We start from the raw sequence: 27,340 nt of genomic DNA on the forward strand, positions 1-27,340 counted from the left end.
TTCAGGTAGTAGAGTTCTTTCTCATTGGATATTTTCGAGCAAAGGCCAGCTGCCCACTTGATGAGTACATGGTAGAAAGGTTTCTTTTTCAGATAGGTTCTTTTTTTCTCCACTCCCTTTTTAAGGACTAGATGGCCTCTCCTAAGTCTGTGATTCTCTAAAGATATTATTAGGAAGTCTTTTTGTTATGGTTCTTATGGCTCCCACATACAAGCTAGCTCCAAATGTTTGAAATATGGTTCTAATGGATCCTTTTTACATGGTATACTTACACTTAACTTCTGTTTCCAAAAGATGTCTGAAAGGAGTCATCAGAGTTCAATATGACCATTAGCACTCACTTATGAGCCCAACTAGAAATATAGAAGAAAGAACAAACATAATATGGTTAATTCAACAGACTATCAATGGAATTATTTTAACTGGAGTGGTTATAAAAGCAAAACAAGGGTTTGTAGAGAAGCAGAAAAGTAAGTTCTAGTAAGGGTCATCCTATAAAGAATAAACCACTGGTAATAGCATAAGATGTTAAAGCACTGTGCTTTTGAAAAAGTTTGAGGAAAAAGAACAGATGAGGAGGAATCTTGTGTGCAGAACTATATGTACAGTTTATTGCATTCTATTTTATTCTAGTAAGTAAATGGGCTCTGAAGAAATAATAAGTATTTGAATAAAACTAAGCTTTGCCCTAAGCTTTGCCCAGTCATTCATAAATACAGATCTTGCCTTGGTTCTTCACATGGTCATGTTGCTCATATCAATCAGATTTCGTTTAGAGAGGAAGATTCCCATTTCCTTTACTGAGTTATGTTTTTGGAGCACATGTGACAGAAGTGATGGAACTCTATGGAAGTACAAACCAAGTGATGAACTAAATTTGGTTAAATGTGTGTGTGTGTGTGTGTGTGTGTGTGTGTGTGTGTGTGTGTGTGTGTGTGTATTGCATACTTGCTGGGAGTCCATAAACCAAAAGGAACTTTAAACAATTCTTTTTGTGTGTGTGGCAATGAGGGTTAAGTGACTTGCCCAGGGTCACATAGCTAGTAAATGTCAAGGGTCCAAGGCCAAATTTGAACTCAGGTCCTCCTGAATCCAGTTCCTGTACTTTATTCACTGTGCCACCTAGCTGCCCCCAGCAATTTCAAAGCAAAATATCAATAGCTGAAAAAATGCGAAGCAACCAAAACATAAATGTGCTGAATGGACCACCAAAAATAAAATGCTGTATACACAAATTCAATATGCATTGTTTTATAGTGCTCACTTAGTTACTTAGATCATATGTTAGCTTAACAGCATCTTTTTAATTTGTAGAAAAAATGAAATTGCAGACATTTGGAGAAAAGCAGATTAAGTTAGATCTTATATTAGTTAGTCTTAAGTTATTTAGATAATACATTAGCTTAACAGCATTTTTTAATTTCCAGGAAAAAATGAAATTGAAGACATTTAGAGAAAGGCAGGATATTGTTTAATAAATCTTCAGACATTGATGCTAATTAAACACCTTTTATATCTTTAGATTAAATTTACAATTACACATTAGAAATTAAAATTATGGTAACTTGAAATGAATACAAAGATGAAGCTTAGAAAAGTAGCATTTCTAGATCGTGGATATAAGGAATCTAGGAGTTGGAAGAAAATTCAGAGACCAGCTCTAACCTATCCAAACTGTACCTGAATAAGAATCTCTTCTACATCCTACCTGATTAGTTTTCTGGCCTCTCCTTGAAGGCCCCAGATGAGGGGAACTCCTTGCCTCCTTAGGAAACTTATTTCACTTTAGATTTAATTGTTAGGAATTTTTTTCCTTATATTGTACCTAAATTAGCTTCTTTGCAATGTGTATCTTTTGATCTTCCTTTGATCTTGGTTCTTCCTAGAGTCTCTGCGTCTGTGTGTGTGTGTGTGTGTGTGTGTGTGTGTGTGTGTGTGTGTGTGAGAGAGACAGACAGACAGACAGACAGACAGATAGACAGAGACAGAGACAGAGAGTCAGAGAGAGCTCTTCAAATATTTGAGAATTTGAAAATAATTATTATGCCCCCATCCTGCCTTATTGTGTCTACGTCAAATATCCAAAAGTCTTTCAATGTATTCTCACATGGTATGATCTCAAGGTTCTATTTTTTTTCTTTTTTGTGGGGCAATGGGGGTTAAGTGACTTGCCCAGGGTCGCACAGCTAGTCAGTGTCATGTCTGAGGCCGAATTTGAGCTCAGGTACTCCTGAATCTAGGGCTGGTGCTTTATCCACTGCACCACCTAGCCACCCCCAGTCTCAAGGTTCTTAACAGTAATGGTGGATAGATACTTTCTGAATGATCATTCCAGACTCAGTGTTTTCCCTAAGATTCAATTTTATATCACCAACTACCTACTGGACATTTCAAATTGTCATTGCTGTTCATCCTTCTTTCTGAAAGAGGATCAATGATGTTAGGAGGGTGATGTTTTGACTGGAAAGTAAGTTGTATTTAAGTGATGCAGGGCTGTTCAAAGTCATCTGCTTCACTCTCTCCTCCAGGGTAATCAGAGTCCAGTAGCAAGACATAGGTCCCAGATGCCCCCAGATGCAGTGGGGGGAGGGGGCTTAGCCTTTTAAGCTTTTTTTTTTTTTAAGGCCTTTTTCAGGTCTCAGTTTGTCTGAGGCAGCACCCATTCAGTGATTAAAGCTCAGGTAGTTGGCACAGTGGATAGAGACCGGCCCTGGAATCAGGAGGACCTGAGTTCAAATCTGGCCTCAGAACTTTATTAGCTTTGTGACTCTGGGAAAATCATTTAACCCTGATTGACTCTATTTTTTTTAATTGGAGATATGTCAAACTCAACATGACCCAAACTGCAATTATTCTATTTTCTCCAAAACAACCCCTCTTCCAAACTTCATTTCTGTAGATGGTACCATTATTCTTCTAATCATGTAGATGTCATATTTGATTCCTATTGACAGTCATGCCATATATCCAATCAGATCCTTAATCCTGCCATTTTTACCTCCACAAAATCTTTCACATTCAATTTTTTCTCTCTTTTCATCTGACCAACCAGGAAAAACAACCAGGAACTTAGCATTTCTCAACTAAACTCATAATTGTCTCCTAATGCATCTATCTGCCACAAGTCTTTTCTCACTACAAACTGCTCATTTTACTTAAGTTCAGTCCTGACTCTTTCCCTCCTCTACTCTATAAACTCTTCTTCCTTATTGTCCATAGTACCATATATAAATTCCTCTTTTTGGTCTTCAAAAACTCTTCAATTTAGTTTCAACACATCTTTTTCAAACTCATTATACCCTTCCTGCATCCTATGATCTAGCCCATGCAGGCCTTCTTTCTCTCTCTTCATCATGAATGCATAGTCCTCTATCTTTCATGACTACAGCTTTGGGCTGGAACATACTCCCTAGAACATATTCCCTCTATCTTCACATCATAGAATCTCTCTCTTCCTTTGAGATGCAATTCAAGACCACCTTATCTAAGAAGCATGTCCTATTGCCTCTATTAGTGCCCTCTTTCTCAAACTTCATAGTACTGTGAGATTAAAATTGGATATTAGATCATAAATCTACCCTACTTAACCTTTCCCTTATCTCCCAGACTAGTAAATGGAAGAAGCTTCTGGTTTTCTAGATAGAGCTTTTGTTGTATGGTAGTCACAAGGTGATGTTGATTAGAAGGATAGGAAAGTAGAAATACAATACAAATCGTCTTAAGTCTAGGCTTAGTCTATATTCTGTATAAAACTCACCAAAAACCGAAGGCCACCTTTGGGGAGAGAGACTGAGTCAAGCGTGTGCTGTTAACCGAGAGCCAGGCCGAGTCAAACTCCAGTCCACGTCTGTCTGTGCAGCACCGCCAGGAGACCAGCAGAGCAGGAAAAAAAAAAAAACCCACTTCCGTTCTCTCCTTGCCTTTTAAGCTCGCACCCCAGAAGTCGAGTTCTCAGCAGGCAATCTGGCATGCGTCACAGGCGGACTGGTGTGTGTAGCTCATGCTGTTGATCTCCTCCCCAAAAGGGTGGTCGTAAAAAAAAAACTGGTGTCTCTCCATTATCTAATCGACTGTTAAAACTTTTTACCACAGTACTTAACTATCTTGTATATTTTTTAACTTATTCTGTATCTGTAAGTATATGTGTATATATCATGTATGTATATATTTATGTGTGCATACATAGAAATAGTCAACCCTGGTGTAATGTTTTGTTTTACACATGTGAATTTGTTCCAATGTCGTTTATATATTAGGGAATAATTTGAGCATTTCACATTTGCTTCTGCTTGATTTCATCCTGCAACAAACAACAAGAACAAAAACAAAAAAAACCAAACAGAAACCACAACACTTCACAATAACTCACAAGCTGCACATCTGAAGCCTACATCCATTAGCAAATTTTAGTAGGGTTTTTTTTCAGTGTAAAGTGCCATATTTATTGTGCATCTTCTGGTACAGTAATAACTGTGTGTAGAAGAGGGTTAGTCCTCACTTGTCCCCTCCCCTTGGGCCACCCCTCTAATCTATAGGCACTTTCACCCCATGGGAATCAGGTACAGCTCAGGTAGCAGCCTGAGGCCATGGATGAAGCCAAGTACACATGTCCAGATTTCAAATCACTCTGTGGACTGTTATCAAGCCTCCATTCGAGTAAAACCTCCAGATTTTTTTTCACCTCCTGTCTAGTCACTGTCCCCCATCTTTTACTTGTGAATCTGATTGAGTCTTAGTGTAAGACTTTACATTTATACCTATTAAATTCCATCTAATTTGAATAAATTCAATGCTTTATCTGGTCAAAAATCTTTTGGAATATTCATTCTGTCATCTAGCATATTAAATATCTCTTCCAGCTTTCAATCATCTCAAATATGCTAAGTGTGCAATTTCTTTATCCAGATTATCAATAAAAATTTTAAATAGTACAAGTATAGCACAAGTATAAGCACCAATCCCTGGAGCACTATATTAGAGACCTTGTTCCAAGTTGACATAAAACTATTTATGACTACCCTATCAGCCCAGCCAATTTATCAGTTCCAAACTCATCTATTTGCCCTATTATCTAGAACACATCCCTCCATTTTTCCATTTTAAAAAGTGTAACAGTCTTTAATGAGTTATCAAGTCTTTATCTACTATAAGCTATTTGCATGGCTGGCAAATTAATTTTACTGAAGCTTGAATCTAAAACTACTAAAATCTAGAGAAATCATTTCAAGAGTATTCTTCTAATATGCCAGGCTAATAACCCTGTCAAAAGAGAAAATGTGTTTAGTCTATCATAATCTGTTTATTCTTGATAAGGTCATGAAGGCTCTTTTCTAGATTTGGTTCTACACTAAAAATTAACAGAGTAGTGAGCTAAGGTGATAAGGTCAAGATATTTTTAGCAAGGGGAGGTAAGATGGAATTTGAGGATTGTCTAGAGTTCTTGCTTTATTAATTTCATTAAGAACTGGGGCAACTGGGTGGCGCAGTGGATAGAGCACTGGCCCTGGAGTCAGGAGTACCTGAGTTCAAATCCAGCCTCAGACACTTAACACTTACTAGCTGTGTGACCCTGGGCAAGTCACTTAACCCCAATTGCTTCACTAAAAAAAAATAAAATAAAAAAAAATTTCATTAAGAACTTATATGATGTGACAATGAAATTTACATAGGTATAATATGCCATAAAATGTTACCAATTTGGAAAGCATAAAGGGAAAATTATATCCTAATCATATCTTGGGTCCTCATTTTCATTAATTCAAATAAGACTATAATTATATATAAGATTACATATGATATGTGATGATATATGAGTTAAATGCTAAATGAGACAGACAAATTTGGTAAAATGCTTTAAAAGTATGCTTAGCTTTTGAAATCAGTGAGATAGTATTGCTTTATATATTGTGTACACATAGAAAATTAATTGAGGCAGCTATGTGGCACTGTGGATAAAGCATAGGCCCTGGATTCAGGACGACCTGAGTTCCAATCTTGCCTCAGATACTTGACACTTACTAGCTGTGTGACCCTGGGCAAGTCACTTAACCCTCATTGCCCCCACCAAAAAAAAAAAAGGAAAAAAAGAAAATTTATCATTGAGATGCTATACCATCAAGGAAATGTCTGAACAAAAACCAAAAGAAGTAGGCTAGTCACATAAGAAAAGTTACAGGTGGGGCAGCTAGATGGCACAGTGGATAGAGCACCAGCTCTGGAGTCAGGAGTACCTGAGTTCAAATCCGACCTCAGACACTTAACACTTACTAGCTGTGTGACCCTAGGCAAGTCACTTAACCCCAATTGCCTGACTAAAAAAAAAAAAAAGTTACATGTGGGCATTGGTATCAAAGAAAAGGCAAAAATAAACACAGAGAAAGGTATGAGTTGTGTTGGATGAGGCTTCTATGGAGGGTTTAAAGAAAGACTGACACTATCACATAGGACGAAGAAGTATGAGTGTGTTGTGATATGTACTGATGAAGGAAGTATCCATTTGAATAAGAGCATGGATTCATGGGAGTGAAGAACATAAGACTTCACTGACTCCATTGACCATATTGTTAATTTTTAAAAAAATAATTTGACCAAGCTTTCCTTAACAAGATATTTCACCCAAATGTGGGAAAATCATATACAATCTGACATATACAACAATATAGATATCTTGGTTAAACAATTCATTTAAAGTAGTGATATCAGGTTTTGTTTTGTTTTGTTTTTTTAAAGAGGCATATGCTTATTTAAAGTGTTCTCTATTGTCATTACCTTTGCAGACTCTTAAAAAATTAGTTCCCACTTTATAAAGTAGGGGTCAAATTTAATATGTGGAGAGTTAATTGGGTAGCTTGCCATAATATTGGGGTTCAGAAAATAATGAGGGACCCTTAGGTCCAAAACTTCCTCCCATCTGAACTGCCTTTTTAGTTATTTCTTCCAGGCCAATAGGAAAGGAGCTTAACATCACTAAAAAAAAAAAAAAAGGGGCGGCTGGGTGGTACAGTGGGTGGAGCGCCGGCCCTGGAGTCAGGAGTACCTGAGTTCGGGTCCGGCCTCAGACACTTAACACTTACTAGCTGTGTGACCCTGGGCAAGTCACTTAGCCCCAATTACCTCACTAAAAAAAAAAAAGAAAGAAAGAAAGAAAGGAGCTTAACAGCCTCTTTTCCACAAACGAATCAGGTTTTGGGAATAAAATCCACAGCAAAGGTGAAATTAATAAAGTCAAGGACAAGGGAATAAAGAAAAGGAAAATGGATAAACCCCCTAACTCTAACAAAAGCCTACACACCCCAAACTCACTTCCAGCTCAGCTAATTCAAAGAGCCAGGCTTGTTTTGTTAACTCACCACCTGGGGTCCATAGTTTCTATGGAAAACAGCCAGGGCCCACAGGACAAAACACCAGGAAAAACCTCTTTCTCATCTGCTCCTGGCAGCTCACAGACAGGAAAGAGCTGAGCTCCCCTCAGTGAGCATTTACTATCCCTCCCCCAAAAGGGGAGGTCCTTCAAACTGCCTGTGGAGAGTTGTTCCCCTGATGACATCAGCAGCATACATCACTCAGGGCAGGCCAGGTGTGGCCCATCTCCAATCAGTCTGCCAAATTCCATTATTTTACCACATTCCCCCTTTGTTTCTTTGAGGAACATGGAGTGTTTCCTTGATGAAAAAGTTAAAAAAAAATAACAGAATATAATACCCTATGCTAACAAACAATATGTTAATAACAATATAGGAAAGGGAGAAAGGGGAGATTTTGTCCAGAGGGGCAGTCCCTCATGAACCCATGCTTTGACACTGTCTACAGAGGGAGGGCCTCTGCAGAGAATACATACTATAGATGGTGTATATGATAATAGAAGGAGAAAAAACAAAACTGTTCAATTAAAGTCTTTGAAATCTTGTCTTCTTTGAGTGTTGTGACATCATCAGAGAAACTGGATTCTGGTCTGGACTCTGGTTGTCTCTGGACTCTCTTACTTCTTTAGCTGTTGAACTGTTGGATTTTCACTAATCCTTAGTATAGCATTGTCAATGATCAAATTAAACAGTGAGACTTCAAAATATAACTCATATTTAAATTTGTTATATATAGCATATTACATCCCCCACTCTCCTTTTGGAGGATACTTATACCTATATAATACAGAGTTGAGGCATTTATGCAATATATAACACTTCTTACCACCATGTGTCTGGATCAAGGCCAAATTTAGTAATGTGTCCATGATGACACCTGAAAATGTTATGGAAAGGTTACCATACCACTTCTCGTGGTTCTGAGACATCCAGTAATTGTGCTAGGCCCCAGGTGGATGGATTCTGACCATGCCATCAGACTGAGTGAAAGAAAAAGAAAGCAAGTTAAGTTAAACCAGGTGCATGTATTGGAGCTCCCATGACACCAGGCCATTTTTGGAGGGAGAGGAAGAAACTGGACTATGTCTAGCAATTGTGGTCTACATAGTCGCCATCATAAGCAAACTATGGACTTCCTGAATGTATTTGGCTGTTCTCTCAGCCTCCATCAGGGCATCTTACGTGTACCTCCTGTTGTACATATATTCTCTCCAGGGCCTGCATTGTGAAGTTGAACCATCTCCATCAAGCTCATTGCAAGAGCAATTAGTCTCTGAAATGATGTTTCCATAATTCATAAATCTCATATTAATTTCACCAAAGACAATATGATAGTAAAAATGCATGTTATGCTGCATAACTCAGGACATATTTGTAATATATACAAGTCTTTCCAGGTTTTTTCTGAAATCCACTTACTCATTTCTTATAGCACAATTCCATATAATGGAATGTAATTCCATTACATTCATATAGTACAACTTCTTCAGTCATTCCCTAATTGATCAGCATGCCCTCAATTTCCAATTCTTTGCAACCACAAAAAAGAGCTGCTATAATTATTTTTTTACATATGGTTTCTTTCCCCCCTTTTGTATGATTTCTTTGGGATATCTCTTTCAAATTTCTACACATTCCCACCAGCACTTGCCATTTCTTTTCCTGTTCTGTCGTATTAGCCAATCTAATAAGTGTGAGGAAGTATCTCTGAGTTGTTTTATTTGTATTCATCTAAATAATAATGATTTAAAGCATTTTACATAACTATAGCTTTGATTTTTTTCTAAAAAATGCTTGTTCACATCCTTTGACCATTTATCAATTGTAAAATTACTCATATTGCTATGTATTTGAGTTTTCTACATATTTGATAAATTAGGCCTTTATCAGAAAAAAAAAAGTTTGCTATAAACATTTTCCTCAGTTTTTTGCTTTCCTTCTAATCTTAACTGAGTGTATATTGGCTGCATTGTTTTTATTTGTACAAAAAGTTTTTAACAATGTAATCAAATTATTAATTTTACACCCCATAATATTCTATTGCTTGCTTAGTCATAAATTCTTACCTTTTCCATAGATGTGACAGGTAGAGTATTCCATGCTCCCCTAATTTGCTTATATCTCCCCTTATGTCTAAATCATGTACCCATTTTGGCCTTAACTTGGTTTATGGTGTGAGATGCTGGTCTACACCTAGTTTCTCCCAAACTGCTTTCTAGTTTTCCCAGAAATTTTTGTCAAATAGTGAGTTCTTACACCAAAAGTTTGTATCTTGGAATTTATCAAACACTAGATTACTATGATCATTTACTACTTTCTATTGTGTGCCTAATTTATTCCACTGATCCACCATTCTATTTCTTGGCCAGAACCAGATTGTTTTGGTGATTACCACTTTATAAACAGTTTGAGATCTAGTACTACCAAGTCATCTTCCTTCACATCTTTGTTCATTGGTTCCCTTGATATGCTTGACCTTTTGTTCTTCCAGATGAATTTTCTTCTTATTTTTTCTTGCTCTATAAAATAATTTTTGGTATTCTGATTGGCATGGCACTGAATAAGCAAATTAATTTAGGCAGACTTGTCATTTTTATCATATTGAGTTTGCCTATCCATGAACAATTTATATTTCTCCAGTTGTTTAGATCTATCTTTATTTGTATAAAAAGTGTTTTTTAATTGTGTCCACAGGGTTTCTGAGTTTTTTCTTGGTACATAGCATCCCAAGTATTTTATATTGCCTACTATTATTTTAAATTGAATTTCTCTTTCCATCTTTTCTTGATGGACTTTGTTGGTAATATATAGAAACGATGATGATTTATTTATCTAGGTTTATTTTATATCATGCAACTTTGATGAAGTTGTTAATTATTTCAATTAATTTTTTAGTAGATTCTCTGAGTATATGATAGTATCATCTGCAAAGAGGGATAATTTTGTTTCTTCATTGCCTATTTTAATTCCTTCAATTTTTTTCCTTCTCTTATTGCCTAACTAGCATTTCTAGTACAATATTGAATAATATTCATGAGAATGGGCATCCTTACTTGAACCCTGATCTTATTGGGAAGGCTTCTAGCTTATTTCCTCTGCAGATAATGCTTGCTGGCAGTTTTGGATCGATTCTACTTATTTTAAGGAAAATTCCTAGCTTCCTACTGTTTTATTTACTTATATTTTGTTTACTTATATTTACTTTATATTTTTTATTTACTTATATCTTGTCAAAACCTTTTTCTGCATCATTTGAGATAATCATATGGTTTTCTGTTGGTTTTGTTATTGATATGGTCAGTTATGCTGATATTTGCCCTAATATTGAACCAGCCCTGAATTCCTGGTATAAATCCCGATGTGTTGTTGTAACTTCTTTGCTAGTATTTCATTTAAAATTTTCCCATTGATATTCATTAGGTAAATTGCTCTCCAGCATTCTGTTTTCACCTGTCTCTCTCTATCTGTCTCTCTCTTTCTCTCCCCCTCTCTCTGTCTTGCTCTCTCTCCATTGTCCCTCCTCAAAATTCTGTTTTGCTTCTGATCACCTCCTCTCCCAATCTACCTTCACTTCTATCAGTCTTCTTCTGTTCTCTTATCCTCATTACCTCCTAGTTTCCTCTAGGGCAAGACAGATTTGTGACTTAATTGAGTGTATATATTATTCACTCTTTGAGTAAGTTCCAATGAGAGTAAGATTCAAGCATTGTCCTTCAGCCTCCCTTCTTCCCCTTTATCACAAAAGCTCTTTCTTTTGCACCTGTTTTATGTGAGATAATTTACCCCATTTTATCCCTTCCTCCTCCCAGTGCATCCCTCTTTCTCACCCCTTAATTTTATTTTTTTTTTAAATTTCATTCCATCATAGTCAACTCACATTCATACTCTCTATCTATGTATTCTCCTAACTGCCATTATAATGAGAAAGTTCTTAGGAGTTACAAGTATCATCTTCCCATGTAGGAATGAAAAAAAAAATTAGCCTTATTGAATCCCTTTTGGTTTCCCTTTCCTGATTACCTTTTTACACTTCTCTTGAATATGTACTTGAAAATCATTTTTTTCAACTCTGATCTTCTTATTAAAAAATGCTTGAAAGTCCTCTATTTCATTGAATATCCATTTCTTCTCCTGAAATCTTCAGTTTTGCTGGTTAGGTTATTCTTAGTTATAATAGTTAATTTGCCCTCTGGAGTTTCACATTCTAAGCCATCCAATTATTTAATGTAGAAGCTGCTAAATCTTGGGTGATTCTGACTCTGGCTCCATGGTATTTCAATTGTTTCTTTTTGACTGTTTGCAATATCTTCTTGACATTGGAACTCTTGAATCTGGCTATAGTAGTCCTGGAAGTTTTCATTTTGGGATTTCTTTCAGGAAACAATCATTGTAGTTTTTCAATTTCTATTTTTTCCTCTGGTTCTAGGATATCAAGGCAGTTTTCCTTGAAGATTTTTTGAAAGATGATATATTTTTTTTAGTTTTGAGTTTTGAATTCTTCCCCTCCCTCCTTCCTTTATCTTTCCGCTCCCTGAGATGGTAAGCAATAAGATCGAGGTTATACATGTGTAATTATGTAAAACATTTCCATATTAGTCATTTTGTACAAGAAGACTCCAATAAAAGAAAAAAATGAAAGTGGAAAAACAGCATGCTTCTAGATTAATAGATTAATTTAGGGGCAGCTAGGTGGCACAGTGTATAGAGCACTGGCCCTGGATTCAGGAGGACTTGAGTTCAAATCCGGCCTCAGACACTTAACACTTACTAGCTGTGTGACCCTGAGCAAGTCCTTTAACCCCATTTGCCTCACCAAAAAAAATAATGAAATTAAAAATTAAAAAATAGATTAATTTAGATAGGATTGTCATTGTTGTTATATTGGCTCAGCAATTAACATTTTTTCCAGTTGTTTAGATCTGCTGTTATTTGTGTGTAAAGTGTTTTATAGTATTGTTCATATAGTTCCTGGGTTTGTCTTTGGAGATAGACTCCCAAGTATTTTATATTGTCTACAGTTATTTTAAATGTAGTTTCTCTTTCTATCTTTTGCTCCTGGAATTTGTTGGTCATATATAGAAATATGGATGATTTATTTTATATGAGACAACTTTGTTAAAATTGTTAATAATTTTAAGTAGTTTTTTAGTTGATTCTCTAGGATTATCATCTGCAAAGAGTGATAGCTTTATTTTCTTATTGCCTATTCTAATTATTTTAATTTTTTTCTTCTCTTATTGCTATAGCTAACATTTCTAGTATAATATTAAAGAATAGAGGTGATAATGGGTATCCCTGCTTCACCCATGACTGTACTGGAAAGACTTCAAGCTTATCTCTGTTACAGATAATGCTTGCTGATAGTTTTAGATAAATGTTACTTATCATTTTAAGGGGAGCTCCAATTCTTCCCAAATTCTCGAGTATTTTTCATAGGAATGTGTGCTTTATTTCGTCAAAGGCTTTTTCTGCCTCTATTGAAATAATCATGTGATTTCTATTGGTTTTGTTATTTATATGGTCAATTATGTTGATAGTTTTCCTAATTTTGAACCAGCCTTGCATTTCTGGTATAAATCCCACCTTGTCATAGTTTGTGATCATTGTGATATACTGAGATTACTCTTTGCAAATATTCTATTTAAAACTTTTTGCATCAATCTTCAGTGAGGAAATCGGTCTATAGTTTTCTTTCTCTTTTTGGCTCTTTTTGGTTTGGGTATCAGCACTATATTTGTGACATGAAAAGAAGTTTGTAGGGCCCCTTCACCTATTTTTCCAAATAATTTATATAGTGTTGAGACTAATTGTTGTTTGTTCAATATTGTTGAGAGTAAGGTTTAAGCTTTGTCTGCCAACCCCCTCCATTATAATAACTTTCATGACTCCTTTATGTAAGATAATTTGTCCCATTCAATATCTCCCCTACTTCTTCCAGTGCAATTTTCTTTTTCATCTGTTTACTTTGTTTTGGGGGGTAACTTTCTAGCAAAGCCACCTTTTACTCACACCCTCTTTCTACATATGCTCCTTATAATTGCTTTTATAGTAATAAAATTGTTATAAATATTACACTGTCATGTACATAGTTGAATCTTATTGAATTTCTTATGTTTTTCTTTCTTGTTTCTTCTTTACCTTTTTTATGTTTCCCTTGAGTCTTGTATTTGGAGGTCAATCTTTTTTTCAACTCTGATCTTTTAATTAGAAATGTCCATTTTTCTTTCTGAAAGATTATATTCAGTTTTGCATGATAGGAGATCCTTGGTTGTAAACCTATCTCCTTTGCCTTCAGGTATATCATATTCCAAGCCCTCTTGTTCTTTAATATGGAAGCTGTCACATCCTTTGTATTACTGGCTGTAGATCCACAGTATTTGAATTGATTATTTTGGGATGCTTGCAATACTTTCTTTTTCATCTGTGAGCTCTGGAATTTGACTATGATGTTCCTTGGAGTTTTCATTTTGGGATCTCCTTCAGATGGTCATTTCTGGATTCTTTCAATTTCTAATTTTCCCTCTGGTTCTACTATATCAGGGCAGGTTTCTTTGGTGATTTTTGAAAGATGTCTACACTTTTCTTTTATCATGGGTTTTAAATAGTATAATTCTTATATTATCTTTCCCATATCTATTTTCTAGGTCAGTTGTTTTTCCAATGAATATTTTCACTTCTTCTTTTTACTTTTTTTATTTTGTTTTATGGTATCTCGATGTCTCAATGAGCCATTAGTTTCCACTTGTTCAATTCTAGTTTCTATGGAATCATTTTCCATTTGGCAAATTCTATTTTTTAGGGAGTTATTTTCTTTGGTAAATTTTTACATATTTTCCCAATGCTGTTGACTCTTTTTTCATGATTCTCTTGCATTATTCTTCATTTCTTTTCCCAATTTTTCTTGATGTCTCATGGAATCATTAGCTTCCACTTTCCCAATTCTAATTTTTAAGGAACTATTTTTTTAGTACTCCTTTCCCATTTGGACAATTTTACTTTTTGAAGAGTTCTTTTGTGCCTCTTTTACCATTTGGACAATTCTGTTTTTAAGGTGTTATTTTTTTCCAGTATTTTTGTGCTTCTCTTTTCACAATTTTCTTGTATCACTCTCATTTCTTTTCCCAATTTTCCCTCTGCCTCTTTTAATTTATTTAAATTTTTTTTTTGAGTTCTTATAGGAATTGGAGGGTGGATCCTTTCACCAATTTGTATTTTGTTTTGAAGCTTTGCATGAAACTTTTAAACTTCATTGTCTTCTGAATTTGTGCCTCAATCTTCTCTGACACACTAGTCATTTTCTATGGTCAGGTTTACTGTTGTTCTTGTTGTTTTCTCTTTTTTGAGCCTATTTCTTGACTTTTAACTTTATGTTAAATTTGGGCTATTTCCAGAATGGAGAGGACACTGTCCCAAGCTTCAAATTTTTCATACTTCTCTTTTCAGAGGTAGTTCTGGGGGTCTGTAAATTTTTGGTTCTTCTGATGTGGTATAATCTTAGGAGAGATATGGTCTCTGCTCCCCTGGCCTGTGTTCTGGTCTATGAAAGACCACAGATTCTCTTCTCTACCTTGGAATTGTGACCAGGGCCCTTCCTCTCCTGATATAAAAAATGTTTTTGTTCTTTATGACCCTGGAATTGTGATTTGGACTCCTGCTCTCCTGTGGTCACAAACATTAGTGCTCTACTTCATAACAAAGACGAGTACCCCTACTCCCATGTGAGCAACCACAAGCACTCTTCTCTGCCCCGCAACTATGATGAGGATCCCTGCTCCACTGTAGCCATAAGCATTAGTGTGCTAGTCTTCCTCTTTACCCTGAAACTGTGACTAGAACTGTGTAGAGGCAGTGCAGCAGAGTGCTACACCCAGTACCAGCAAAGGGTCCCCTGTTATGTCTTTCTGACTAGTTGACTAAGTCCCTAACTGTCTTTCTTCCTCAGCTATGTCCACTCCCAAGGCCTGCTTCTGACTTGCTAAAGCTGTGCTCCAGGCTTGACCACTACCCCAGTGAGACAAACTTTTCTTGCTGACCTCCCAAGTTTTCTTGAGTTGGAAAATTGTCTCACCTTAACCTTTTGTTAGTTCTAATATTCCAGAATTTTATTTGAGGTGTTATTTTAAAGTTGTTTGGAGAGAAACTTGGTAGAGCTCATGTGAGCCCATGCTTTTACTCTGCTATCTTGGTTCCACCCTTGAGAGGGTAGGTTTCATTTATTGGTGAAGATAGGAATTGGTTTCAAGGGGATTCTTTTTCAAATGGATTGGGAGATAATAAAGTGAAAATAACCTCTGTTGAATTTTTTTCCCCAGCAGTTTGGTTGAAAAGGAGTAAAGAAATAGAATTATAGAATTAGGAGATAGTAGTTCAAGTGAAGGATTTTAAGGCTAGTGGAAATATGAACATAATTGTCACCAATAGAGAAGGAAACAATGGATAAAAGGAGTTTGAAAATTAGAGAAATAGATGGGATATTGAAGGAGTAAACTCCTAGATGAGACAGGATAAGGAATATAAATTAGGATTAGTAAGGGGAAGGGTAACTTTATCTTCTTAGATTATATCAAAGGACAGAGTGAGAATTGGTGAAGTTATGTGAAGTTTGGAATTGGATATTTTCTGTCAAGTATGAAGAAAAATTATCTGCTCACAGGGAGAGTACAAAATCTTTTGTTATCCTGTGGACAAGGTGGAGAGAAGTGAGCCAGATGAGAATGTGGTTAAGTGTATTTGAGTTGTATAGTAATTCAGAAATGAGATAAAATTTAATAAATACAAAAGTATGTAAAGCAGTAATTAAGAATATCATCAGCAATATTCTTGCTTCCCTTTTGCCCTGAGACTTTCTACTGCAAAACATTGTCTCAAAAATCTATTGCCTATGTTTTCTCTCTTTTCAATGTGCAAATACAGAGATGGCATGATGTAATGGATAGAGAGCCAACCTCAAAGCACAGAAGAATGGATTCAAGCCCTACCTCTGACACATATATTGGCTATATAACCTAAGACAAGAAACTTAACCTCTCAGTGACGTGGTCCACTCTCTAAGATAATCGGTTGCTGACATGCATTAGCAGAGATAGTTTCCATAGCTGAGGATATGGAAATCATGAAATCACAGGTCCAGTCCTTCTCCCTGTCCTATTCACTCTACAAGGTCTCCTGGTTGGACAGAATCATTCCTCTAAGAAATCAAAGGTTTTTATTCCCAGAATGTAGATTCTGATCTATTAAATGGCTCATCAGCAAGCATGGCAAAAACTATTATTCAAAAACATTCCCTTCCTAATTTCTCCTTATTGTCTGACTTATTGATATCTGGTCCTTTGTCTAGAACTATTATCCATCTCAGTTTTTATTTATCAACAAATTTTGAACTCCCTATGTCTATTAATTACTGTAAAAAATTCCTATCATGAATGATAGACCTAAACATGACATCCAGCATTGTGTGACCTCTTCACAGAGGCAAAAATTTTTGGATCGTTCTGCATAATTTTCTATGTAAAAGAGAATTTAACTTTACTATTAAATTTTATTAAGGTTCTCTAATATCAAACTACATTGAAGATTATCAGTCACAGCTTGTTTCTTGCAAGTACACAGCCTGAAAACAAAAACAAAAATAACAACATTATGGACAAATGGCTAAATTGGAATTGTCAAAATTACATAATCTCAGTAAATTAAATCAGCCAAATTAATTATCAAACGATTCCTTCCATAAAAACCTACTCTAATGATTTAGCAGATTGTATAGATTGTCCATGGTTTTACTTTGTTAAAAGAGTACAAATCTTAGCAATAGACTATATCTGTTTGCAAAAAATCAAGCAAGCAAGCAACATTTTTTAAGTAACTACTATATTCCAGGCACTGTTCTAAGCACCACAGACACAAAAAGAGGCAAAAGACAGTCTTTGCCCTCAAGGAGTTTACAAGCTAATGGGGGAGACAATATGCAAACAAATATATACAAGCCTAGCTATGTACAGAATAAATAGGAAGTAATTAAAAGAGAGAAAGCACTGGAATTAAGAGGCATTGGAGACAGTGTCCTGTAGAAGATGGGATTTTAGTTGGGACTTAAAGGAAGCTAGGAACATTGTTAGTTAAGAGTCGAGAAAGGAGAGCACTCCAGACATGGGGGAAAGGCGATAAAATGCCTGGTTCCAAGAGTTGGCATGTCTTGTTCATGAACCAACCAGAAGACCAGTGTATTGAAAAGTATGCAAAGTCCAAGAACACTGGAAAGACTGGAAAGGTCCAAGGTTATAAAGGACTTTGAATGTTATACAAGGTATTTTGTATTTGTTCTTGGAGGCAACAGGAAGTCACTGGCATTTATTGAGTAGCAGATTGAATGATATGATCAGATCTGTACTTTAGGTGCTAAAGACTTGAGGCAGGTTGACCCACTAGCAGGCTATTGCAACAATCAAGGCAAAAAAAAAATGATAAGGGCCTGCCATAGAGTGGTGGCAGTTTTGGAGGAGAGAAGGAGTCATATTTAAAAGATGGGGATAACACGTAGGTTGTGAGCCTGAGGAGCTGGGAGGATGGTTTTGTCCTCTAAAGTAATAGGGAAAGAGGAAGGTTTAGGGGAAAAGATAATGAGGTCTGTTTCAGACATATTAAATCTAAGATATCTAATGGATATCCAGATTGAGGTATCTGAAAGGCAGTTGGAGATGCGAGATTGGAAGTTAGCAGAGAGATTGGAGCAGGAAAAGTAGATTTGAGAATCATCAGTATAGAGATGGTAATTAAATCCATGGGAGCTGATGAGATCACCAAAGTAGTATTGAAGAAAAAAGACATATCTCTGGTAAAGAGTTAGCACACAGAAACCTTGAAAAGAACTCATATTTCAAACTCCAAACTTTAATATCTGTCTCAAGAACTGCCCAGAAAAGTTCCTTGATGAATGTAGCTTTAGTGCTGAACAGATGCTTCCATTGCTGAGTTGAGCTTAGCAGTTCTTGATTGTCACCCACTGGGCACGTCAGCCAAACTAGCTGCTCTCTAGTGAGCAACTCTGGTAAGTGAATTCTCTGGTTCCCTGCTTTCAAGCTTTCCCTCTGCTCAGTTGAATTCATTCCTCAATAGCTACTCCATATACATCACTTCCAGTTTCAGGCTTAGCGGATGCCTTCAGGTGTAGTGTTATATTCTTTAAAAATAAAGATAAAAGACAATTCCAAAAGACTCATGATAGAAAATGCTATCCACTTCAAAAAATAAAACCTGATAGAATCTGAATGCAGATTGAAGCATAGTTTTTCACTTTTTTCCTTTTTTTTGGTATCTGTTTTCTTTCACAACATGACTAATATGGAAATATGATTTGCATGATTATACATTGTATAACCCTTATCAAATTGCTTGCTCCCTCAGGGAAGGGGAAGAGGAAGGAAGGAGGTAGAGAATTTGGAACTCAAAAATTTTAAAAATGAATGTGAGGGGCAGCTAGATGGTGCACTGGATAAGCACCGGCCCTAGATTCAGGAGTACCTGAGCTTGGATCCAGCCTCAGACACATACTGGCTGTGTGACCCTGGGCAAGTCACTTAACCCCAATTGCCTCACCAAAAAAAACAAACAAAAAAACAAAACAAAACAAAAATGAATGTGAAAAAATGTTTTTACATATAATTGGGGGAAAATAAAATATTTTTTAAAAATAATGTAAAAAAAGCAAAGGTAACATCCTTTATCTTCAAGTTGGCAGAACTCTCCATCTCTGCTACTTTGCAGGATTTTCTTCTCTGTATCTCTAAGAAACAACAGGTGATAATGTAAAGAATTGTCTTTTGTCTTCTCTTCTTCTCAACAGAAAATCACAGTAGAGGGCAGAATATATCCTCTATATGCCTTCCTCTCAATTAGGAGTTGAGAGTAAAAAGCACTCCAGGTTTTCAATGGCCAACTAATTGGCCTGGTAACAATGGGATGATAAAGATTAAATAAGGGTCTCTCTTTAACCTAGTTCTGAAATCTGTCCTTTTATCTCTGTCATCTTTCTGGGTTCAGGCTGTGAGTCCTCTCTGAAATAATTATAATTATTATGGTTATAATTATAATTATAATGGTTAGTATTTATATAGCACTTACTATATTAAGTGTTTTGCAATATTACCTTATTTGATCCTCAAAAAAAATTATTATCATCTCCATTTTGCATTTTGAGGGAACTAAGATTAAGTGACTTGCCCAAAGTCACACAGCTAATAATTGTCTGAGATTGGATTTGAACTCATGGCTTCCTAACTCCATGCTGAGGGATTTTATCCACTGTATCACCTGCTGCCTAAGGACTACATAGGACTCTCAAAACTCTGAGTCAGACAGAACTTCAGTAACTGCTTCTCTTAAAACTCTGAACAGACCACTACCCCAGACCATCTGTCAAGGCATGAAGTATAAATGATTACTCTTATATACAAATAACTTTGGGGAGTTACATACATTTAATCTGACTGAAATGCCTACCTCATTTTCTACCACCTATCTTCTTGAGCTAATAGCTACTCCAGAATAGAAAACCAGATAGTTGTTACTTCATACTAATGTTCTATACAAATTTCAATGCACCTTCTTTTTGTTTGTTTGTTTGTTTATTTATTTTTTAGGTACTAAGCATTTTTATTTATAGTTTTGGGTTCCAATTTTTATCCCTCCTCCCCTCCCTCCTCTCCTTCCTCCCTGAGGCATTAAGCAATCAGATATGGGTTATACATGTGCGATTATGTGAAACATTACCATATTACTCATTTTGCATAAGAAAATTTGAATAAAGAGAAAAAATGAAAGAAAAGTGAAAAATAGCATGCTTCAGTCTGTGTTCTATCAATATCAGCTCTTTCTTTGGAGGTGGATAGTATGTTTCATTGATAGTCCTTTGGGACTGTCTTGGATCATTGTATTGTTGAGAATAGTTAAGTCTTTCATAATTCTTCATCAAACAATATTGTCTCTGCGCACAATGTTCTCTTGGTTCTGCTCTTTTCACTATACATCAGTTTGTACAAGTCTTTCCAGGGCCTTTCTGAAATCATCCTGCTTGTCATTTCTTGGAGCACAATAATATTCCCTCACCATCATATACCACAGCACTGCACCTTCTTAATAAAAATAAATGTTGGGGCAGCTACATGGTGCAGTGGTGCCCCTGGATTCAGAAGGACCTTAGTTCAAATGTGACTTCAGACACTTGACACTTACTAGCTGTGTGACCCTGGACAAGTCACTTAATCCTCATTTCCCCTCAAAATAAATAAATAAAAACATGCATACATAAATAGATAGATAGATAAATGAACAAATAAGTGGATGAATGAATAAATAAATGTAAGAACATGAGTATGACTTGATAATATTATGATCTAGAGGGTTTTAAAGTCCCCTCTAAAATTGTTATGTCATACCCTTTTAGTTTAATAACCTGTATGAATGATGTTAATATATGCAACATATACCACTCTGCTCTTATTACCCTGACATGTATGTAACCTTTAAAAAAAATCTTAATTTTCATTTCAATATCTTTCTTTTTTCCTAAAACTAAAGCTTTCTCTCTCTCTCTCTCTCTCTCTCTCTCTCTCTCTCTCTCATTTTCACTCTGATATGTTTGGAAGAAGGGAACTAAAATATGGGTGATTGTTATTGCAATCCTACTTATTAGTCCTCATGGTATTTCTTAACATTTCAATGTCACAAATTCTATTTTTGGAAAATCTTTCATTTTATTATCTTTTTAAAAACTTACTTGATCATACCGTGAAGACTCCTAGAATTATCTTCACATGACACTAGATAGAAAGCTGTGTCTGATGGCACATGCCTGTAATCACAGCTATTGAAGAGGCTGAGGCTGCTGGATCTCTTGAGGTGGGGAATTCTGTGCTGCAGTGGGCTAAGCTCATAAATTGTCTACATTATGTTCAGCATCAATATGGCAATACTGGTTGTTGGTTTTAGAGAGATACAACTTATTTTAAGGGTGGCTCAGCTTATTCCTATACTTTCTTATGTTTTTAACAGGAATGTAAGCCCTTAAGAAAGAGGGAATTTCACATTGCTTAAGGAGGTATGAAATGGAGGAGGTCAAAACATTGGTGTCAATTAGTATTGAGATCTTTCCCATGAGAAGTTCTTGTACTTCCAGACTGGCCAAGATAGAGACCCAGTCTTAAAAATGAAAACAAACAAAAGGCAAAAATACTAAATAGGAAAACTGATGCTTGTGTTATTAATTTGTCCGTACTGCTCCCTAATATTCAGAAATGAATTAGTGATCATAGAATTAAATATTAAGAGCTGAAGGTGGGGGGAGCTAGGTGGTGCAGCGGATAAAGCACTGGCCCTGGATTCAGGAGGACCTGAGTTCAAATCCGGCCTCAGATACTTGACACTTACTAGCTGTGTGACCCTGGGCAAGTCACTTAACCCTCATTGCCCTTCAAAAACAAGCAGGCAAACAAAAAGAGCTGAAAGGGACCTTGGAGGTTATCTGGTTAGCAGCTTCATTTTATAGATATTTTAAAATGTCCTAGTGAGGCTAAGTGACTTTCCCAAGGTCATATAGTTAGTAAGTTGCTTACCCCTTGGTGCCTCTAAATCTCAATCTGCAAAATGAAAGCAGCTGTTCTGGCCAACTTTTTTCCTTATACACAATGGATTTATTGGGGAAAGACATGCTGTATGCTTTACATACATGCCATGCTTTAAACCCTGTGATTGAATGGCATGGACTTCATGTGCTATCAAAGGTAGAAAGAATGAATTCTATAGATGAAGAGAAGGGGGGCCAAGCAAGAAGCACCAATGCACGGGTTAGCTAATTATGTGAAAATACTGCAACAGCTCATTGGGCAATTTTGTAATCAGATGAGCCCAAGGGATGAATGTGATCAAGTTTATAACAGTTCATTTTCTTTGTATGCAGCTGTATATAATGCCCCAGGAGATTCCAGGAGCAATGAAACCACAGCGTCTCTTTTGATTAATAACATATTCAATCCTTGAAATACATGAACAGAAACACGTATTTTTGTGCCTTGAAGGGTATCCAAAGAAGTTATAGAGCCCCTTCTGGAGAAAGAATGCAATAGCCGAATGCTTCCTGTGAATGGCCATCCTAATTGTGTTGTCTAGTTAAAGACAGTCTCTTAAAAATTCTTTCATTTCTTTTTTTGGATTTAAATTTGTGGGGTTAAAATAAGATGCTATTTCCCTAATTGTAATTTCTTCCCCAGTGATTTTATAGCTAACTCGGGAGCATTAACACCCACTGATTCCTCATGGAAAACTATCTATTCAAAGACATTTGCTTGTATTTGATCTTTTTTTTTTTTTTTTATGTTTCCCTCCATTATTTTATTATGGAGAAATTTGCACCAAGACAGAACTGCAGCTTCTTAAGAATTCACTTGTTCCTCTATTTATTCTTCCTGAGAAGTCATAAGCCTTTGTTGATGACATCCCAGATGGGTGCTAGGGAGGTAATTGTGACTGAAAACACAGAGGAAACTCTAAAGGCTATGAGAGGTCTGTCACTATCAAGGGTACTACTGGGTATATGCTTAATCCCTTATTCATTATCCAGGCAGATCCCTCACTGATTTCTTCTGCTTTTCTTCCTTCTATTGTTAACTTGAAGTTATGCAGTGAAAGTACATAATGTTTGTTGTTATTTTTCTACATTTCATTGTACTTTTAAAAAATAAACTGCTTTGTTACAGACTTCATAGATTAATTCATCTAACCCTCATTTTTTTTAAAAAGCTGTTTTCCCTGATACTCCACAACAATATCTTTACAACTGACTTGCAAGATATTTATGATGATAACTTTTCCTAACGAGGGAAAAGAGTTAATTTGGTTAAATGTATACAAGGGAAACAGATAAATTGAGAACATAATGAATAAAGAAATTGTAACTAAATAATTGTCATTCAAAAATCTTTGAAACATGTCAAGTAAATACTGACCTTCAGAAGGAGAAGAAATATCATGGATGAAGTCATGGAGAATAGAAACTGGCAGCCTAATAAAGCAAGACCTGATTATTAGTGTTGCTGATTTCTGAAATAAAAATGCTCACACTGAAAATTTAACAAACAGCCCTCAAGAGTGGTTTGAGTTGGCTCTGGCATACCCCTGAATATCCATATTAATCCCAGCTCTATGTTGATATTTTTATTCAGAAAAATGATGAAAATTTCTTTTAGAGAGGTTAACTCAGTTTTCATGTGTCTCCCTGTGAGTAATAAATAATAATGATTATGATGTCTATAAGTTCTCCCTGGATGCCAGGTGGTGTATGGAATATTATTCTAAACCTTTAAGAACCTTGGGAAGAAATTTCACTAAAAGGCAATAATATTAATAATGATGATGATGATAGAGAGATGAGGACAAAGGTTTTTGAAAGAAGTTGTGAGATTTAAGTACTGAAAAGGAGTAATTAAAATATATTAATCAGAGAAATAAAGGGAAAGGATAAAGAGAATAGCAAGGTAATTATAGAAACGTTTCTGGGGAGCATTCCAGATGCTAAACAGCCTATCACTGTCAAGAAATCTTTCAATGCTATAATTCTTGAATGTAAAGAAGTTATTATGCTAAATAAAGAAGCTTCTATCACCTGAGAATAGTTGCTCTTTTTTTTCTAACTGTAGCTGTTCTTAGTGCACATGGTCACATGGTAATTTGGTTCAAAATTCTGAACCATGAACTATTTTGAACTATGACATTTTTCCACCTTTCAGGCAGAACCACTCTTCTCTCACTCCTTCTGTGCCTTCCTCCCTTTCTTTTTCTTCCCTTCCTTTTTCTTTTCCTTTCTCCCTTCCTTCCTTCCCTAATTCCTCTTTCTTTCTTTCTTTCTTTCTTTCTTTCTTTCTTTCTTTCTTTCTTTCTTTCTTTCTTTCTTTCTTTCTTTCTTTCTTTCTTTCTTTCTTTCTTTCTTTCTTTCTTTCTTTCTTTCTTTCTTTCTTTCTTTCTTTCTTTCTTTCTTTCTTTCTTTCTTTCCTAAGAAAGGAAACTGAAAAGCTTGGGGCTCTGCTCCTTTTCTCTCTTCCCTTCCACTCCCTTATTGATTCCTTGTCAGGCCTTTGCTGGAAAAATCTTTCTTCTCCACTTGCTCTAATCTCTATGGTCCTAATGAGTTACTTGGTTTTATACAGGATCCACAAGAATTACAAAATGTTCTTGTCAAACCTAGTTGAATTGCCTTCGATGGTTTCAAGGAGGTGCCCAAGGCTTTTTCACACAAAATGAAAAATTGGGAATTGTTCTCACCTGATAAATATATCAGGTATTAGCACCTTATCATATACTTTAAGTGGGGTGGGGTGACTATAGATCCACTTAAACCATCACCATTCTGATGTGGAAATAGCTGAATTCTCAGAACCATATTCCAATTTGTCAAGTGCTCTCCCTTCTCCCCTCCTCAGCAACTTGTAATTGCTCAGAAATATACCCCCACTATCTCCTCCTTTACTTCTATACAAAGAGGTAGACCTTCTCATCAAGGACAACCTTTCAACATGCCCATTGATCCCATCTCCTCCCATCTTTTTCAGAAAATTGCCACCTACCATAATCCCTACTCCTCTTCTATCTTCAGTATCTCTTTATCTACTGGCTCCATCCCTTCCGCCTGTAAATATACTTTGGTCACCCACATTCTTTTTTTTTTTAATTTTTTTTTAGTGAGGCAATTGGGGTTAAGTGACTTGCCCAGGGTCACACAGCTAGTAAGTGTTAAGTGTCTGAGGCCGGATTTGAGCTCAGGTACTCCTGACTCTAGGGCCGGTGCTCTATCCACTGCGCCATCTAGCTGCCCCAGTCACCCACATTCTTAAAAAATATTCCATTGATCTCACTATCACTGCTAACTATCATCTTATACCTATATTCCCTTTGGTTGCCAAACCCCTTGAGAATACAATCTATATTCAATAATTCTAATTCTTTTCTCACTCTATTTTAAACCTTCTGAAGTTGGATTCTGACTTCATCTTTCAATTCAAATTGCCCTCTTCAAGGTTACCAGTGATCTCTTAATTACCATGGCTAATGGAGTTTTCTCAAGTCTTAATTTTTGTAACCTCTCTGCAGTATTTGACATTGTTTATCATCTCCTGGATCAAAGACATTGCCCTCTAACTTCCCTCTTCTGAACATCCTGGTTATTATCAAAGGCCCTACCATCTATACAGTCATCCTGGCTCTCAACCTTGGTGTTATCCTTGACTCCTCATTCTTACTCACCACACATATCTAATCCATTGTCAAATCTTGTCATTTCTACCTTAGTTCAAGTGCTTATCACCTCTTTCTTGGATTATTGCAATAGCCTTCTAACTGGTCACCCTATCACTTCGAGTGTCTTCCAATTCCAATCCATCCTTCACTCAGTTACCAAGGTGATTTTTCTGAAGAGTAGGCCTAACAATGAAACGTTATTCAATGTGCTCCAGTAGCTCCCTGTTTCCTCCAGGATCAAATATAAAACCCTTTGGAATTTAAATCTCTTTACAACCCAGCTCCTGTTTAACTTTCCTATGTTCCTACACTTTATACTGCCATGAATTCCACAATCTAGTGATATCAACCTATGAGCTATTTTTCAAATATTTCTTCTGGATATCTCCCATGCCTGAAATGTTCTGCCTTTTCCTCTCAGCTCCCTCAGTTTCTCAGTTTCCTCAGTTTACTCCAAAACAGCTTGAATCCTATTTCTGTAGACATTTCTGCACCCCATTAGTTGCTAGTGTTTTCATCTCTGCCCTGCCCCAAGTAGCAATTGCTTCTCACAGCTGCCAGTTACCTTCCATCTACTCTATATATTTTGTATTTACCTAGTTATTTAGATGTTGTCTCCCTCACTAGAATATAAGTTCCCTTAGGAGGGGCTATTTTTGCTTTTCTTCATATCTCCAGTTTTTAGCACAATTTCTGGCACATCATAAATGTCTCTTGACTGATTGACTAAGATCATGCATGGTTCAGTCTCCTTGTACTGGCACCAGTTCCCAGCATCTGTAACTCACTCCAACCCTTCTAATACAACAAACATTCTTGTTCCCTCCTGCTTCCCACAGACAAGCAAAGACAAACAAGCACTCTAATCTGAATCCCTTTTCTCTTAGAAAATTCAGAAATAAAATTATGCTCCTGTACTCAAGTGTGAATCAGTAGTTTTCCAAGTAGGTACATAAACTCAGACAAGGGAGAAGATTCTCCCATCAATGTGACTTTCAATATTCCTGCAAATGTTCCAGCACAATAATCTCTTAACATAAGAGATTGAATTGCCCAAGGAAAGATAATCATCATGAAGCAATATCTGTGGTTGATCCTTCTTGATAACTGTCTGATAGAGGACTATCCCAGCTGATGAGAACCACCCTCCACCACCTTCCCCTTTCTCTATACTTGTGTATTTTTGTTCTTTCAATCATACTGTGTTTTATGGCTCCCTCCTTTCCATGTCCTTGTGTAAGGAGCTGAACCTGCTATTGGGCTCCAGAGGTTGTATTTGGTAGTTGTTCATCACTCAGTCACCTCTGCTGGAAGACTTGTCAACATATCAATGCCAGTGCTATTAATCCTGTATTTTAGATGCATTCTGGAGTAAACAACCCTCTGAGGGTATGTCTAGGAATCTCATCCTCATTTTATGATGCCATTTCTATAGGAAAATGCATTTCAAGTTCTAAACAACTGACTTTAGAAAGCAACTTTTAGAATATAATTCCATTGTAATTTGGATGATTGTATAATCATATATTTTACCTTTGTGCTATAGGAGCTTGTAATCAAAGAGATAAGCATTAGCATGGACCCAGAACTTGACAAGGTGAAAATATTAAGCCAGTACATAAATGGAACATAGAAATTTGCAAGTACTTGGAAAAATTATTAAGGGGGCAGAGGTGAAGTTAGAAAGGTTGAGTACAGAC

The 27,340-nt window shown here is 36.2% G+C and overlaps 1 long non-coding RNA gene across 1 annotated transcript in view; it reads right to left on the bottom strand.

Moving 5' to 3' along the window:
• Positions 1 to 276: 276 nt before the first annotated feature.
• The window catches only part of LOC122750372, a 199,848-nt gene continuing 172,784 nt past the window's right edge, over positions 277 to 27,340 (bottom strand). The window contains exon 3 of the long non-coding RNA XR_006355739.1: positions 277 to 353. This is a non-coding gene — a long non-coding RNA (uncharacterized LOC122750372). The remainder of the gene's footprint in view (positions 354 to 27,340) is intronic.

The sequence above is a fragment of the Dromiciops gliroides genome, chromosome 3 (genome assembly GCF_019393635.1).
Source record: "Dromiciops gliroides isolate mDroGli1 chromosome 3, mDroGli1.pri, whole genome shotgun sequence".
NCBI lineage: Eukaryota > Metazoa > Chordata > Mammalia > Microbiotheria > Microbiotheriidae > Dromiciops > Dromiciops gliroides.